Raw genomic sequence first — 15,252 nt, 5'->3', positions numbered from 1 at the left:
GTCGGTTACGTTATTTCCACCATTATCTAACGTATTACTCCGTGGCTTTTTTAAAACAAATTTCATGACAGGACATGTGGAAATATATTGATACATTATACAAAGCTTCTGACACCTATATGCAACGTGACTACTTGCTGGGAATGAAATCTTTTATACTATTTTAGAAGGTTCTTTTGGGTCTTTTTGTTAGGAGCAGAGCCGAAACACATGTAGCCCAAGTGAACATTGTCTTTATAAGATTAAACTGTCAGCAGTCAAATACGTTACCTTTATACGTTGGAAGTGAAATATTTGTCTGTTCACTCGGAGCTATTCAACTTCATCATGTTGTTCCAAACTGAATATAATGTTGCATATCTATATGCGTTAACAGAGGGACAGAACTACATAATAGGCTGTACATTGTCCATTAGATATCAAAAGTTTCAGTCATTATATTTGAAACAGAATTATAGTTACGTCTCGGGTTAACTTTTTTGTGTATGTTATCGATTAATAATTTTACTAACTGAAATATGTCAAATCGATTATCCGAGGTTATGATATGTTCTAGGTGGCTATAACATTTTGATGTAGACAATATGCAAGGGCGAGTCTATCGTCATGTTACTTTATAATTCACAGTAACAACATTTTGTAGTATAGATGTCTGTCAGATACGTTACCGTATCGACATGACCGTATATCTTCCTTGCACTCGTATATAGGTAATATAGATTTGATTTTTATTGTTGATATTGTTCCACCTTAATAATGCCAGATATCTAATCAATAAGATAACAGAAGAAAATGGACTATATTGTACATTTTAAATCAAGTTTCAGTCATGCATTTCAAACAGAACATAATTATGTTATTGCGTAAATTTTGTTAATGCATGCACATAATGATATCATGATGCATGTATGACTTTGTATTACTGAGCAGTGTCAAGGCGATTAACTAGGGCTATAAATATGAATGTTTATGGTTGGTAATTCATTTGGATGTAAGATATAAAGCAAGATTGAGTTTATCGTCATCTTGAGATACAAATCTAGGTAACGAAATTTTGTGAAAGAAGTATGTCAGATACGTTACCGTTTTTTTCTTTCCTTGTAACTCGAAATGTATGAAATCTGTTGTAAAGTGCGCTTGCAATGAGCTTTCTTTGATAATTTCAGTACTTATGTATGACTTTTATTACTATGTCAAAGCAATATAAGATCAAAGTGTATTAGAGATAATAATTGCAATATAGGGTTGTGTATCTTATACGAAAATATATAATTTTGGCGCTGATTTTAACTTACAGGCTTCAAACGTCAAACCTTTTTTTTTACATCTGGACCGATCAAAGTTCAAGAATTACTATTTAGTCATGTGCGCATATAGTTACGTTTACATTGAAATAGATATTTACATTAATGGTCCACAAATGATACATCCACTGCCATTTTCTTGTCTAAAGCCTAATGGTATACGTATCTGACAGGTGGTAAAAACTATGAAAAAACGTGTTCAAGTTCAATGCTATTTCTTGAAAAATGTGTTTGTGTCAAAAATCACCCGTTGGTTGTTATGTGTTCTCAAAGTATTAAAGTTTCTGAATTCAAATGAGTTTCGTGACTTTTTTAATGTCGAAATTTTATAGTTTGTCCAACCCTGTTGGTGCCCTTTTGTGGAGAATGGCCCTTATAGGAAGTATTGAGCGTGGTAGATGTAGTCACTGAGCTTTCCACTCTTTTGAAGCATGAAGGGGGTGCATTCCTCGAGCAGAAGCGAGGGGGGGGGGGGACCAAATTGGAGCCCAATTTTTTACTTTTTCCATATCTTGAAAACCCTATGACAGACTTTTAACAAACTTGGGAGGTACTTGTTGCATCCTAGGGTAATATTAAATAAGGATCTTAATTTATTCACACACGGCATCATAAACACCCTCCCTCCCCCCAAACCGGTGCTCAGGTGATGCTTCAAGTAAGTACACCGATGACTGCAGTTTCACTTTCGGTTTTCACATTTGATCTTCTTTTGGAAACACTTGGTCAAGCCTTCTACAAACTTGGCAGGTAATATTTCCATTGTAATAGATATATGGAAATGGACACCATGCCCTCCTAGATGTCCCCAAAGCTTCTAAATTTTGTTATGTTCTTGGGTGATTGTCTGCAAGACAGTTTGGAAGGTGAACTTGCGATACTCAAATGAGCACAACACCTCCCTCCCCCTTGTTTATTTTTCATATTTACACAATATGAGAGACTCTGATATCATGTAAACATCATGTAGATCAATTTTGTTTTTTTCAAACTGGAAGCAGTCTTCCAATGTTCTACCCCACAAAAACGGTGTTCAAAATAATGCGGCTTCTTGCGGTCTTGCCAAAACATAACAATACATGCAAACAGAGGAATGGTATGTCTCAGATGGCATCTGTGTTTCATGAATTCCTTCAGGAAAGATCAAACAAACTGCACATGATCGGAGTATTGTGATTTAAATCTCTCACAACCACCAACTCAAAATGACATTAGTTACACTCACACAACTTTGCTAGTCTATATGATTAATTCAAAGTTTTAAAATTTGATAATCCTCAATACTAGGCCTCAATATGAATTTACATTATTGATAATGTGAAGACATTGATATGAGAATGAACAAGTTTATTAGCACATCAAATCTTCATGTCAATATACGTGCATGAATCAAGGATATTTTGATTGATGCCGTAGTGTGCTAAAGTAGTTGTCTCAAGTTTTAATATGAATAAACCGTATGATGCCTCCAAAGATAGTGCTGTGTCTAACTGCATGTAATTTGTAAATGTGATTGGAATGAAATAAAACTCTTCGAGTTTGACATGTAGACTAAGCTCTCTCTCTCTCTCTCTTACTTTCCCTTACCCCCCCCCCCCCCCCCACATTTTGAAATCCTTGGTGCACTGACCTTTGAAAGGTCAGTGTGGGCAGTCACATGCCTCTTGACTCAGATACACTCCCAGTAAGTAACCTCCAGTCTGTAATGGAGTTTCTAGTGATCGTCAGTAGGAAGACACTAGCAGTATAAACTCAATGTTAAGCTTTGGCAGTTTTACTGGTTCATGGAGTAAGATTAACAAACTTTTGTTTCAAATAATTAGATTAGCATTGACACAGATTCATATGTCATAGCGGAATGTCCTTATCTCCTGAAAGCGATGTGTTCATTGTGTGAGAGAAATTATTAGAGCAGATTTTTACTGTGTATATTGGAAACTCCTGATGCGGATTTTAGTGCATGTACTAAACTTTCCATTTCCAAATTGAATAAGTTCAAAACTTTTAAGTATTGTCTAAATTTCCAATTTCCGAAATAGATTAAGTTTAAAACTTTGATCTTGAATCGTACATTCTTTGAAAGGACACACTGTACTTTTTTTTCATGTCATATATCACAACATGATAAAATTTCGAAAGGGATAGTACAGTTTTGGTTGAGACCTAAATTCAGGTTTCTATCATTTTTTTTTTTGTGAAATAATGAGAAGCCTCTTATGAAATATGAAAGACCATGTAATTCTATGAGGAATTCAACGTTTATTTGATGAAAATTGGTTTTGAAATGACCGAGATATCGAAAAAAAAGAGCGATTCTAATGAAGTGTGGGAACCACACTTTATTACGTTCGCTTTGTTTTACTTTGTTTTTGGATGTTTCAGTCATTCCAAACCCGCATTTCCTCAAATAAACTTTAATTCCTCATAAAATGGTATGCTCTGTACTATATCATGAGTGTTTTCTTGGTATCTCGCAAAAAGTTAAAAGCCCAATTCTCATCTCCACCAATACTGTACCATCCCTTTAAGGCCAAAGCTATCCTTTTCTCTCACATTTTATCAAGCCATAGATTGTTCCCCATGCTATTGTAGCCTATTGTGTCAACGGAGGGGCAATTAAAACTCCTACACTCAGGAGAAAAAAAAAATCATAAAAATCCTTGTCTCCTGTCTTGCCTTTGTCCGACTAATGAATAGATCGAGATTCTAGATAATGCTTAAATCCTCAATCTGAAATGACACACTCTTTCCAAGTATATACTGCCCATTATTTCTAATGTCATGTTGCACAATATTAAGAAATTAAGGCCACAACTATCCTTCACTTGTACATTTCACAAAGCCATTTGCCGTAGTCTATAGTACAATAATATTATATGTCTGTAGTTGTAGTGGTGTAGTCCAATGTGTATCGGGAGAGGCGGACGAAAGAACAAAAAAAAATTTAAATACCTGTCACCTGACTTGCCATTGTCTGACTCATGAATAGCCATTGAGATACTGGATGATATAAAGCCTTCACATGAAACCATCATTTCCACTGTCCTGATTGTGGTTTTTGCATTTCTATGGGGGTATTTCACTCTTGTATGTAGTGCCATACTCTACTTTGCATACTACTTTGTTCTCTTTGGTTGACCCAGCATTTGAACAATGTGGGTTCTCCCAAACTTTATGCAACCTTGAACAAGAGAAAATGTTATCTAAGTGAGATAATGGGAGTACCAATATAGGTCCAAGAAGTTCAGTGCTGAAGAAAAAAGAAAAAGAGTTATGACACTGTCATGAATAATTATCCAAATTTGGAAGTTTTGTCTGTGGACATGGCTCATATTAATTGGGGAAGCAAAGAATTGAAATTATGAAACAGTATTTTTTTAATGCATGTTCATTTCTCTTTGACTTGCATTCGACAGTCAAACAAAATTTCCCATGTATCTATGAAAGCTGATGTAGTGACAGATATAAACCATTTCATACAGGAAAATTTACTTTAATGGGAAAATTGCTCTGTTATCAATCAGGTATTATAGAATTATGAAAATATTCAAAGAAAATGCTGCAGGTGCAAGAATATTGCTTTTTAAATGTTGCAGACAGAAAATAGATTATTTAAGCACCAAAACTGCAACATGTGAGGTTTATTCAATCATTTTATTTCCAAAAATCAGGTTGAGAGACAAGTCTATCAAACCATTGGTGAATAAAGATCGGTTGATCGTGAAATTACCCACAGCAATTCATGACACTGAAATCAAAGTGGTAAACAGAACAATGCACATAGCTCATGTTTTTGTTGTTATTTTATTGTCATTGAAAAATGAGAGGGGGAGATATGAGGGATCAGTGAAGCGAGGCATTTATGCATATAGGTGCAGACTGTGAATGCAGCTTATTAGCTCACATGAGCTATTGTGATCACCAGTCATGTGCTGTCCATGTGCATCCATCCTGTGCATCTCCTTACTGTCATCCAATTTGGGATGTGTTTTTTATTTTGTCTGTGAAAAAAAAAATGAAAAGGAGAACATCCATCCACTTGTAGGAGGAATTGTTCCTGTAGAAGAGAATCACATGTTCTACAAATGGGGTTCATGGTACCCCAAGGGGCTTATGGCATGCTTCTTCGATTAGAAAACATTTTGAAAATTGATTCTTTTCTCAATTCAATGCAAGCAGAGCCAAGTGTGAAGTGTGTGTAGTCTGCAAAAGCACTTGTATGTGAGAGGTAGACTTCATTCTCGCAACTGTTTGACAAATTGCTCTTCATTGACGTAAATAAGCACCAATTATTTAGTGTTCTAGTAGTATCCATGATTTACAAAAAAATAAATCCATGGCTACTGCTGAAATACTGAATAATTAGTGCTTCTTTATGTTGATAAAGGGCAATTTTACAACCAGTTGCAATTGAAACAACTTGACCCAATAATTCACTGAATTGAAAAGACTTCATTCTTCCCCCCCCCCCCCCCATTTTTGGGGGTCTCAAATCAAGGTTGGCCTCATGCATTCTCTGAGAAGACATGGGGGGGGGGGGGGCAGGGTGGATCTGAAAGAAGATGAGACTGATTTCACGCTCTAGGGGCCCCGAGTGCAAAACTTTATGCAACCAGGATTGCACCATACCTGGACGTTGTCATGGAAAAGAGGTGCAGTTGTTGTACATTTCACATTTTGCTCATAACTAACTTAAACATAGGCTGGGATTAATCACCATGGAAAAAAAACAAACCTGACTTTTACATCTTCTCAATGGCATATTATTGCAAAATATCTTGACTGAACTTGATTTGACTTGACCAAATTAAGCTTTTCTTCAGTCAGTGGCCTAAAAGTAGGACTGTAGGGATGTAGTAAGTTCTAGTACCACTAGTTTTTCCATACACCAGCAATTGTTTGATTATCCCATATTTCCTAGATACATATACATTTTGTTTGTTTGCTTGTCTGTTTCCTGCATTGCATGTTGATGTGCAATGGAGCACACGCTCCAACTCTTCACTGAAACTTTTGACACAGCATTTGAGTTAACCACGTGGGCATGAAACCCACGTGGAGGAATAAATGGGCCAAAGCCAATTCCTGGGGCTGATTGCCATTGCGTGCAGCGTCTCTAGCCCTGAACAGAGAAAAATAACTCCTTCCTGTCATGGAGATAATCGCCTGTGATTAAGCCTCAACCAAGGTATTCGCGGCTATGACACGACACCTGGCAATCAGTGACCGCACATGACATCACAATTGTTCGAGATCATTCGCCCCAGTGCCTTTTTTTAGTTCACCCCGGGCCGAGTACTTGGCCCATAATTGTTTCAGCAGGAATCCTTGCATAATAAGCGAGTGTGGTACGACAAACAATTTTTGTCACGTGTCGGCAAGAGCTTTGTGACAAAACTGCACGATCCCAGGTTTAATTGTGCATGTGTCATACCATGCGAAATCGTTTAAACATTATAGAGAGATAGGGAGAGAAAATTTGAAGCGAATGACCACTTTATATCCCTTCATGAGATGCAACCTCTGAAGTGTTGGACAGCCTCTTTTTTTTTTCTCTCTGGATGTCATCCATCCCTCGTGTCGTCTGGTATCAATTATGTTGCTATGGTTACAGAAGTCACATGAATGTTGAAGAACTAAACAGGAGTGACTTCAGTACTTCCTCGTACCCTGTTGGGGCGATGCATTCATCGTCACCCTTCATATCCTACTTTCTTGTCTTTTAAGGGATAACTTCCTCTCTGTGGTTAAGACTGGAACAACTTTTTTGCATTCTACACATGAGGCATTTTCCCCCCATTTTCTCACCTCAGTTCCCACACACAAATATTCTCTACTTTCTCAATGTAAACTGTAGCTAATATTCTTTTTTTTTTGTTGTTGTTGGATGGAGCAAAAGGGACAAGTCAGCGAGGGGAAAAGGGAGGAGATGATATAATAAATGAAATGACAATTTTTAGGATTAATGATTGTAATCATAATAATGATTAGGATAATTGTTTCATAGGGAGTATAAATTCCATGTTCAGTTAAGAGGCACTGTATAAATCAAATCTGATTTTTGATGCTTGAACTTCTGTGAAGATCAGTTGGATCTGTAAAAAGATCCAGTGTTTTGTGGAAATAATTTAGCAAAAGCCATAGGGGATTCAGACAGGGTGTTTTGCTTCAGAATTGTAATGGACATGTAATGGATGGTTGAATTATGAATGTAGCTTGCTGCTTGCAGTCTCCAAGTCTGCTCAAGCTACATCCCCTGAGGTGAAATTGAATCCAAGTAGGTTACAGTCTGGTATAAAGAATACATCTGAGGGCTACAGGATTTTTGGCAAGTAGCAGACTCATGGTTGCTATAGGTACATTCTCATCAGAGACGTTCTGTTGCATACCATGCTGATTATCATTGTTTGTACGAAAGTTAGCATTTAGTAAATGTTTTTACTTTACATTTTATATCCATTTGTAATCATAAAACTTGTTAAATTTTGCAGGTGTGTTAAGTTTGTGTAGAACAAAAGTAATGTTAAGATGAATTCGCTTTTTTTTTTCTTTGCTATGATCACATGACTCACAAAGTTTTCCTAATTGAAGGCTAATTCCTATATTTTTTATGTTCTTTTTTATATCCGCGAAGAATGTCATTTTAGCTCTTCACTTCTGCAGTAGATATGGAGATATTACTACTTTAATCAATTTCATTGTTACGAAGCAGTATTAAACATTTTTTATTTCTGAAGGTCTAGACTGTTTTTAAGTCACGTGCTCTGCACTTTTCTTTGCAAAGTCATCCCGCGATATGGGTTTGTTTTCAAGTAAATCCTTCCGTGACTCGAATATCCGTCCTTTTCATGGTCTAGAGAATAGGCCTCTTTTGTGTTTCTCATAAATATTATCAGTGTTCCTTCACGGTCGTGATTTTTAGATGTTGAGGAAGGCATCTGCAATCAGAAGGCACCACGCAGGGTTTGAATTTCTGGTTCTGCTTCTGTCAAAATACCCGTCATCCTTTCTGGTTTCCCCTTCTACCCGAGTTCTCCCCTGCAACAATAGCAAAAGAATAGACTGCAAAGTACTGGTAGTCTCTACCCGCAGTCTACGATTCTTGGTAGTCATTCTTTCGTTGACATGATGTTTGCTGCTGCGACAGTTGCTCTGGTCATGTTTTCTCCAAGGACGTAGGATTAGGGTTAGGGTTGCGATAGGATTTAATTTTAGTTTGATATGAGGATTAGGATTATGGTTAGGGTAATGTTTGTAGGTAGGTTTTAATGTTTGGCCTAGTGTGCAGATATTTAATGGGAGCAATTGTCATAGGAGCTAATGTCATGGAACTGTTCTTTCATTAGACTCACTATCAGTGGCGTAGTCATCTTGCACAAAAATGTCCGAAACAAGTGTACCAAGCTCTCCTAAGCAGGGAAAATTTTATTTAGGCACGTCAGATACACGCATATATAAGGGACCTATAAATAGCAGCTATTCATTTTTTTTTTTTTTTTTTTTGGCGCTGTCTTTAGAAAATAAGTAGATGCCATTGATATATAGGAGATTGATATGTTAATCGGATGGCGTTGAGCCATCAAGTTGTACACTTTAACTGGCTAACACATATTACAACCCCAGTGGTGTACAGTTTGTTCATTAGAGATTAGGGAACAACATTATGTATATGTCACTGAATTGTAGGGACTCAGCAGAGTACTTGCCAGTTGGGAAAGACACTCTTCAAAAGCTGTGTAGAGCTCTTTACAGCAAGATGAAATCAACTTATAAAAATGGATAGCAGATCACCCTGATGTTAAAAGAAAGAAAGAAAACAAATCTCATTTTGTGAAGTGTAGCATAGTCTCTGTTGGCAGCCCCAGCAGTCATGAAAGAACATGGTGTGACAAAAAAAAAATGATATTAGTTGGAGACTGTATCAAAAGACTAATTTCCATTTGGCAGGTAATATGTCTGCACAGTGTGACTCATAGTTATGATAACCACAGAGGATTCTCACAGCAATTCTCACAGTTCTGCGACAGGATAGTGGGACGAAAATCTATTCTGGAGGCATTGGCAACAATGCCCCCAACTTGTGGTGTACGTGGTTACTGCAGGTTGTCATGCATTTTGTTTTTGCATATATTATCTCTTGACACCGTGCTGGTACTTTTTATCCCTCACATTTCGGGCTCATGCTGGCTGACATTAATATCTGTTGTGCTTTCAGGATGTGCTCATATAAATCTCCAGCATTGAAATTTTGAAACAAATGAAAACAAACAAGATTAACCTGCTACAGCCAATGTTTGTTCAAACCCAGCCATAAGTGCCGTTTCAGGTTGAGAGAAATTGTGCAGCTGATTGACAAATTGCACTTTGTCACGTAAATGAGAACTGATTATTGTGTTTTATTAGCCATTATAACATTCTGGACCTACATACATGGGTGGGATTAGAACCTACAGCCTCCTTTTTTTTTCTAGACAGGTGTCATTACATCCACAAGACTACTGAGCTTTCACCCTATAGCCAGTAGTGGTTCTTATCCGTGATAGCAGTGGGTGCTGTTTATTTATTCTTGCATCAAGTTTTTAGTGCCACTGATAGACTGAGTACACTTCATCGATGTAAACAAGCACTGATTATTCAGTGTTTTAGCAATTAATAGCCATGTTAAAAATCATGGGTAGGTATACATACTAGGGTTGGACTTGAACCATTGACCTTGAACCAATGACCATCTAGTCTCTAGACAGGCATCATATTCACTAGACTACCGACTTTCACTTAATCGCCAGGGACTTCTCTGATCCCTTAATGGTAAAATTATGGTGCTACAAACCCACTTGCCCTCTTGCCAAAGGCAACTAAAACTCCTCATCAGGACAGAAAAAAATAAATATTGAGCAAACTGCCTTTTACAAAAGTATGGAGCCTTTTACCTGAATGCCAGTTTGTCATGCACCATATTTACTACCTCCGTATCCCAGGTTTATAGCAGTGATGTTCAAAGTTTTAGAGAAATTAAGGAAACAAGCAAGGTATTATAGGCAATACAATGGCAAAATGTGAAATGGATTTTACTGTTTTTCTTTTGATTCTAAGCCTCATGATGGTGTCAAATTTCAACAGGAAAATGAGCATGTTTCCCACAAATGTTACATAACTGTGACAATGAGAGTATCCTTCACAATTCTAGGGTCAGTCCCATGTACATTAATCGCAGTGACGATATCGGGAATATTGTGATTCATAGCGTGATTTTGCATTTTAGGAGACGATTGTGAGGAAATAACAGCCAAAAACTTGCCAGTGCATGCTGCATGTATTTCCTTTGTTTAGTGATTTTCCCCTATTTTTGTGGGGGATGCAACAAAGGGCACAAAATCAGCACTGTGGTGAGAAAAATAGAAAAAAAAAAGAATGCTCCAGGCTGTCATGGGTTGCATTAGGAAGGTGGTTTGAATATCAAATGATGGGCCTACTGAATGGCCAAGTCTTCAAGGTATAAAGTTGAAGTTCATTTAGTAGCCTGTGTAATTTGAATTATATATTTTTGTAAGAATGTAGTCGCCCACTATGCATATTGAATGTTCCCTCCCCCTCCCTGTTTTTCTGTCCTTTTAAGCATATATGGATCTGAGTTTTGAATGGTTCATTATTTGCTTGTTTTTATCAGTACACATACAAAATGATTCAGATTGTCTGAGATATATTTGTTGCAACTTACCAATGTTGATTTGGTAACTACTTTAAGTCAGAGCACCATTTGGTCTTTGTCAAGGTTTCAGAGTGTAGATGATGAATGATTTTTCAAACATTGTTTCTCTGTAGCCACTCACATTGCACAGATCTGACGGGTAAGTTAGGAGGATATGCGTTAGAGCTTGATTTCCCAAATTAATTCAATTACGTCAGCTGCAGCTCGGAAAGTCAACTCTTGTCTGCCTTGACATTCTCCTGACGCTGTCGATTACTCGTCTCGTGAATGTTGCCACCGACGTGCAAGGACTAGCAGAAACCGGCAAGATGTTGATAGACTCCAAAGTTTTAAAGGTGGTGTCTATCTTTTGCAAGCAAGCCAGCCCAATATTTTCTAGAAGCACTCAAAGAGCATAAACTACCGCCAAAAGCCATTTACATGGACAGTAATGCCATAGGAGCGTGCATGCATCCTCTCATAAGAAAGTTCAGTGTGTGGATCATGATGCAAATCACCATCTGTTCCATTGCCGCAACAGACCTACCCAAAAAGTGCCATCAAAATCTTTTCATAACTTTTCAAGAATTATTGCTAACAGACAATCAAACAAACAATATTGCAAGTGTTTGCAAAAGACACCACCTCCTCATTGGAGGTGATAGACTTTCTTCAAAAGAGAGCAACCGAGTTTGATATTGGGCTAGCATTTGTCAAATTGGCACAAGTCTTCCTCATGGTTTAATGATGTGAATTTTATCATTCAGAGATGAACAATACTACAAAAAATTTCCACCAACAAATATCATTTCTGACGTAAATTTCCCTGTCCAAGACAATTTCAATTTGATGCTGTCACACAAGTGTCAATTTGAATGGACATTTTGAAGATACATTCTGCTTGAGTTTCATTAGAGGTGCAATGCATGTTTGCAGTGCAATCATGTAGGGAGTTTCTGGGAGATTTTAGTTCTACATGAACAGTTAGAGCAGTTTTATAATTCTCAAGATATGACCACCCAATAATGATTGCTAGTGTTATGATAGACTTGCCTGGTTGGCTACCAAGGGGTTAAGGGAACTTGTTTTGCTGAAAGATGTCAGGAAGTCATGTGATACGATGAAAAATCAGGTGATCTAATGAGGCATCCCCAGGCCAGAGACTGTCTCTCTTTGAGACAGACAAAAGCGGATGCCAAGTTTGATGCATACCCCTCTGATTGGAACTGATATTTTCAAGGTGTTGCCTGACATTGTATGCTCATCATTCCACTGTGGAGGCCGTGGACCTCTGGCTTTCCCAGTTGAACTCTGGTTTGTGGGACATTCAACTGGCTAGACGATTGTCGTTAGCTGCAGCTTACAATCATGTGACATATTCCACTTTGTTTGCTGCTGTGTGAGACCCTGATTAAACCACTGACTCTTGTTTCATCTACCGAAGATGGGTTTTCCACGAGACTCTTGTCCTCGTAATGGAAGAGTAGCAGTCAATTGGATCTGGCAGTAATATGAACATAAGTTCTGTCCCAGATCTTAGTCATATGTAATGTCAATCTACACCATATCACTCCATTCCATCCACAATAAGTGGCTTGGAACTAGAGAAATCTTTTGGCAAAATCTGAATTGGTCGGTTGAGATATCCCATCGACGAATGTCAGATTCTGTCAGTTCCTCTAATATCACTTAGAGCTTGAATGATTCACCCCCTAAATGTACCCTCATATGGATTCATGATTTGGGGGCGAGTTTGTCAGCCAGCTCAGTGAACATGCATGCATGTGGTGCTTTCATGCAATGTTTTCATGAGTTGCTATGAGACTTGCAGCAGTCTTATCGACATCTTGTGGGGCAAGACGGAGGGTACTGTATGCTGTGAGATTGTGCTCTGCTGTCTTGCTACTGCATGCTTACCCCTTTGTCACATCTAGGGTTCGTGCTGCCTGTAGGCCTACCGGTGGTGAGCTTGAGGTGTGGAAAGTGGTCGGTGGTCAGTGGTCAGTAGATCAGTGATTATGTTGTTGTCTTATGCACAGGCTTAGCCTTCACTCAAAGACATATCATTATCTATCTTGACAAGGATAAAGCATTGAATTAGAACCAAATTGTCCTAATCCCTTGATCAAATATGATGTGCCATGTCAGTATTGTGTAACTGATTTGTTGGTCATGTACAAGATAACATAGTTGTTGTTTTTTTAAGCCATGCTCAAAGTTGCTGACTCATGTGAACTATTTTCACATTTCTGTGATGATTATGCTGATTTACAACTGTTTATCTATTTCTTAAAATGGGATTATTGCACTCATTTTTGTGGCGCAAAAGAGCACTTCCTCCCCCAATTCATGTGTTGATTTAAATTACATCTGATGCACTTTCATGAACATGTGCTATCAATGTTGACCTAGGATTTTGACTGCTAGATTCTTGTACCACTAATTTCTCAAAATTTGTATAGCAGTATAAATATCATTTTGTATGAAATATCTGTATTATTTAAAACAGGTGAAAAAAAAATGACTGTAGATTTTTGGCAATTTAATTTTGTCATTTATCATGACATGACAGTAGCCAAACCTTAAAATAAAAGTATTTGTCCTTGCATTAAGGTGGGATTTGTTGAAGAAATCTGTAACGAGGACACTCGACCTGTGTCACACAGAGGAAATTTGAAGGAGATACGGCCAACCAGACGGTTTTCCTTTGCCGCATTCCAGTGGTCAAAGCTAAATGCCCTTGTACTAATGAGGTCTCCTTAGGGTATAGACGACCAGAATCTATTATTTAGGTCTAAATGGTCAAATTGAAGTATGAAGTGAACACAAGGGTAAAATATGTATGCATTTAGTTGATATTGTCAGTGTACTTATCTTAAGTAGCGTTATTTTGTGTGTGTTTCATGATCGTAAGACTAAGATCCTGTCTGCTAATGAAAACTAGTTGGGGGCTAGCTGGCTTTTGAGTTGCTCATGAACCATTTTATACATGAGCTTTTTTAGATCAGCTTGAGTCATAGCTCTTCAAGGGATCCTGCTTAAATGTGGACCATCTCCATGTTTCCTTTCTACACTCTGCTGTAGGCGTACCTTTTATCAAAGAAAAGAAATTAGCATTTTTGCTTTCTTTCATTTGTTCATTTTTGTCCAGTGCCCCTTGATGTTATCATGAATGTGTCATTTTAGTTTATATGTTTCAACCTTATACAGACATTTTCCAATTAGTAGGCCTATAGTACAAAAGAGCTTCAAGGAGTACCACAAACAGAAAGAAAGCCAAACTAAAGTACAGGTATGGGATAAAAGAAGGCAGGAACACAACAACACAGCTAATAAGCCTTTTGTTTAGCATGCACCTCTTTCTCTCTATGTACTTCTTTCTGTGTTTCTTTCTTTAGTTGTTTATTGATTGATTAATTAATTAATCAATTAATTAATCTATTTATTTATTTATCTATTTATTCATTTATTTATTCATTTACTCATTTATATATATATATATATATATATATATATATATATATATATGTATATATATATATTTATTTATCTATCTATCTATCTATCTATCTATCTATATATCTTCTATCTATTCTGCTGTTGAGGACAGTGAGGCAGGGTAGTGTATTTTGAAATCTTCAATGCATGTACGAACATAGAAGAAATGATAATAGCATGGGGATTTAGTCAGCAGGAGTTGGTGGACTATTTAAACATAAATGTAGCCAGCTTTTGATTTGTGTATGAGGGCTCAAACATGGTTAAATACTTGCTTTTAGATGTTATACTCCTGTTACAAATTCCAGTGAGAGTTTAATGTATTAGGAATGAGAACTGTGTAAGATATTTCTATTCTTTTGTTACAGTTGTCATTTGAATATATTCTGTTCATACTAAAATCATCAATGGCATACAATTAGTTATTTGAAATTTTACAATATGCAAAATGCGATGTACATAATTCTGTGTAGTTTTTTTTTTCATATACACATAGATTTTTTTTTCTGAGAAATGTAAAAATCAAGCAAAACTTGTAATGACTTTAACTGGTCACATGTATTTTTCTCATATGTAACATCCGCATTAACATTTTTAGATAATGACGAGATGATAATTCATGCATGAACATCTGCCAGCTATGCCTTGATGAGTTTAAAGAATTTATCCCATCCATCCATAAGTGTGCACTTATCTTGCCCATCCCTGCAATGCAGAATTTCAGAGTTGGTATTATATGCACTGATTTAGGACAAAACTTTG

Source organism: Diadema antillarum, unplaced genomic scaffold (genome assembly GCF_040938485.1).
Source record: "Diadema antillarum isolate AM-2024a unplaced genomic scaffold, OU_Dant_1.0 seq00001937_RagTag, whole genome shotgun sequence".
Lineage (NCBI taxonomy): Eukaryota > Metazoa > Echinodermata > Echinoidea > Diadematoida > Diadematidae > Diadema > Diadema antillarum.
The sequence above is the reverse complement of the archived record's forward strand: the minus strand, read 5'-3'. Positions refer to the sequence as shown.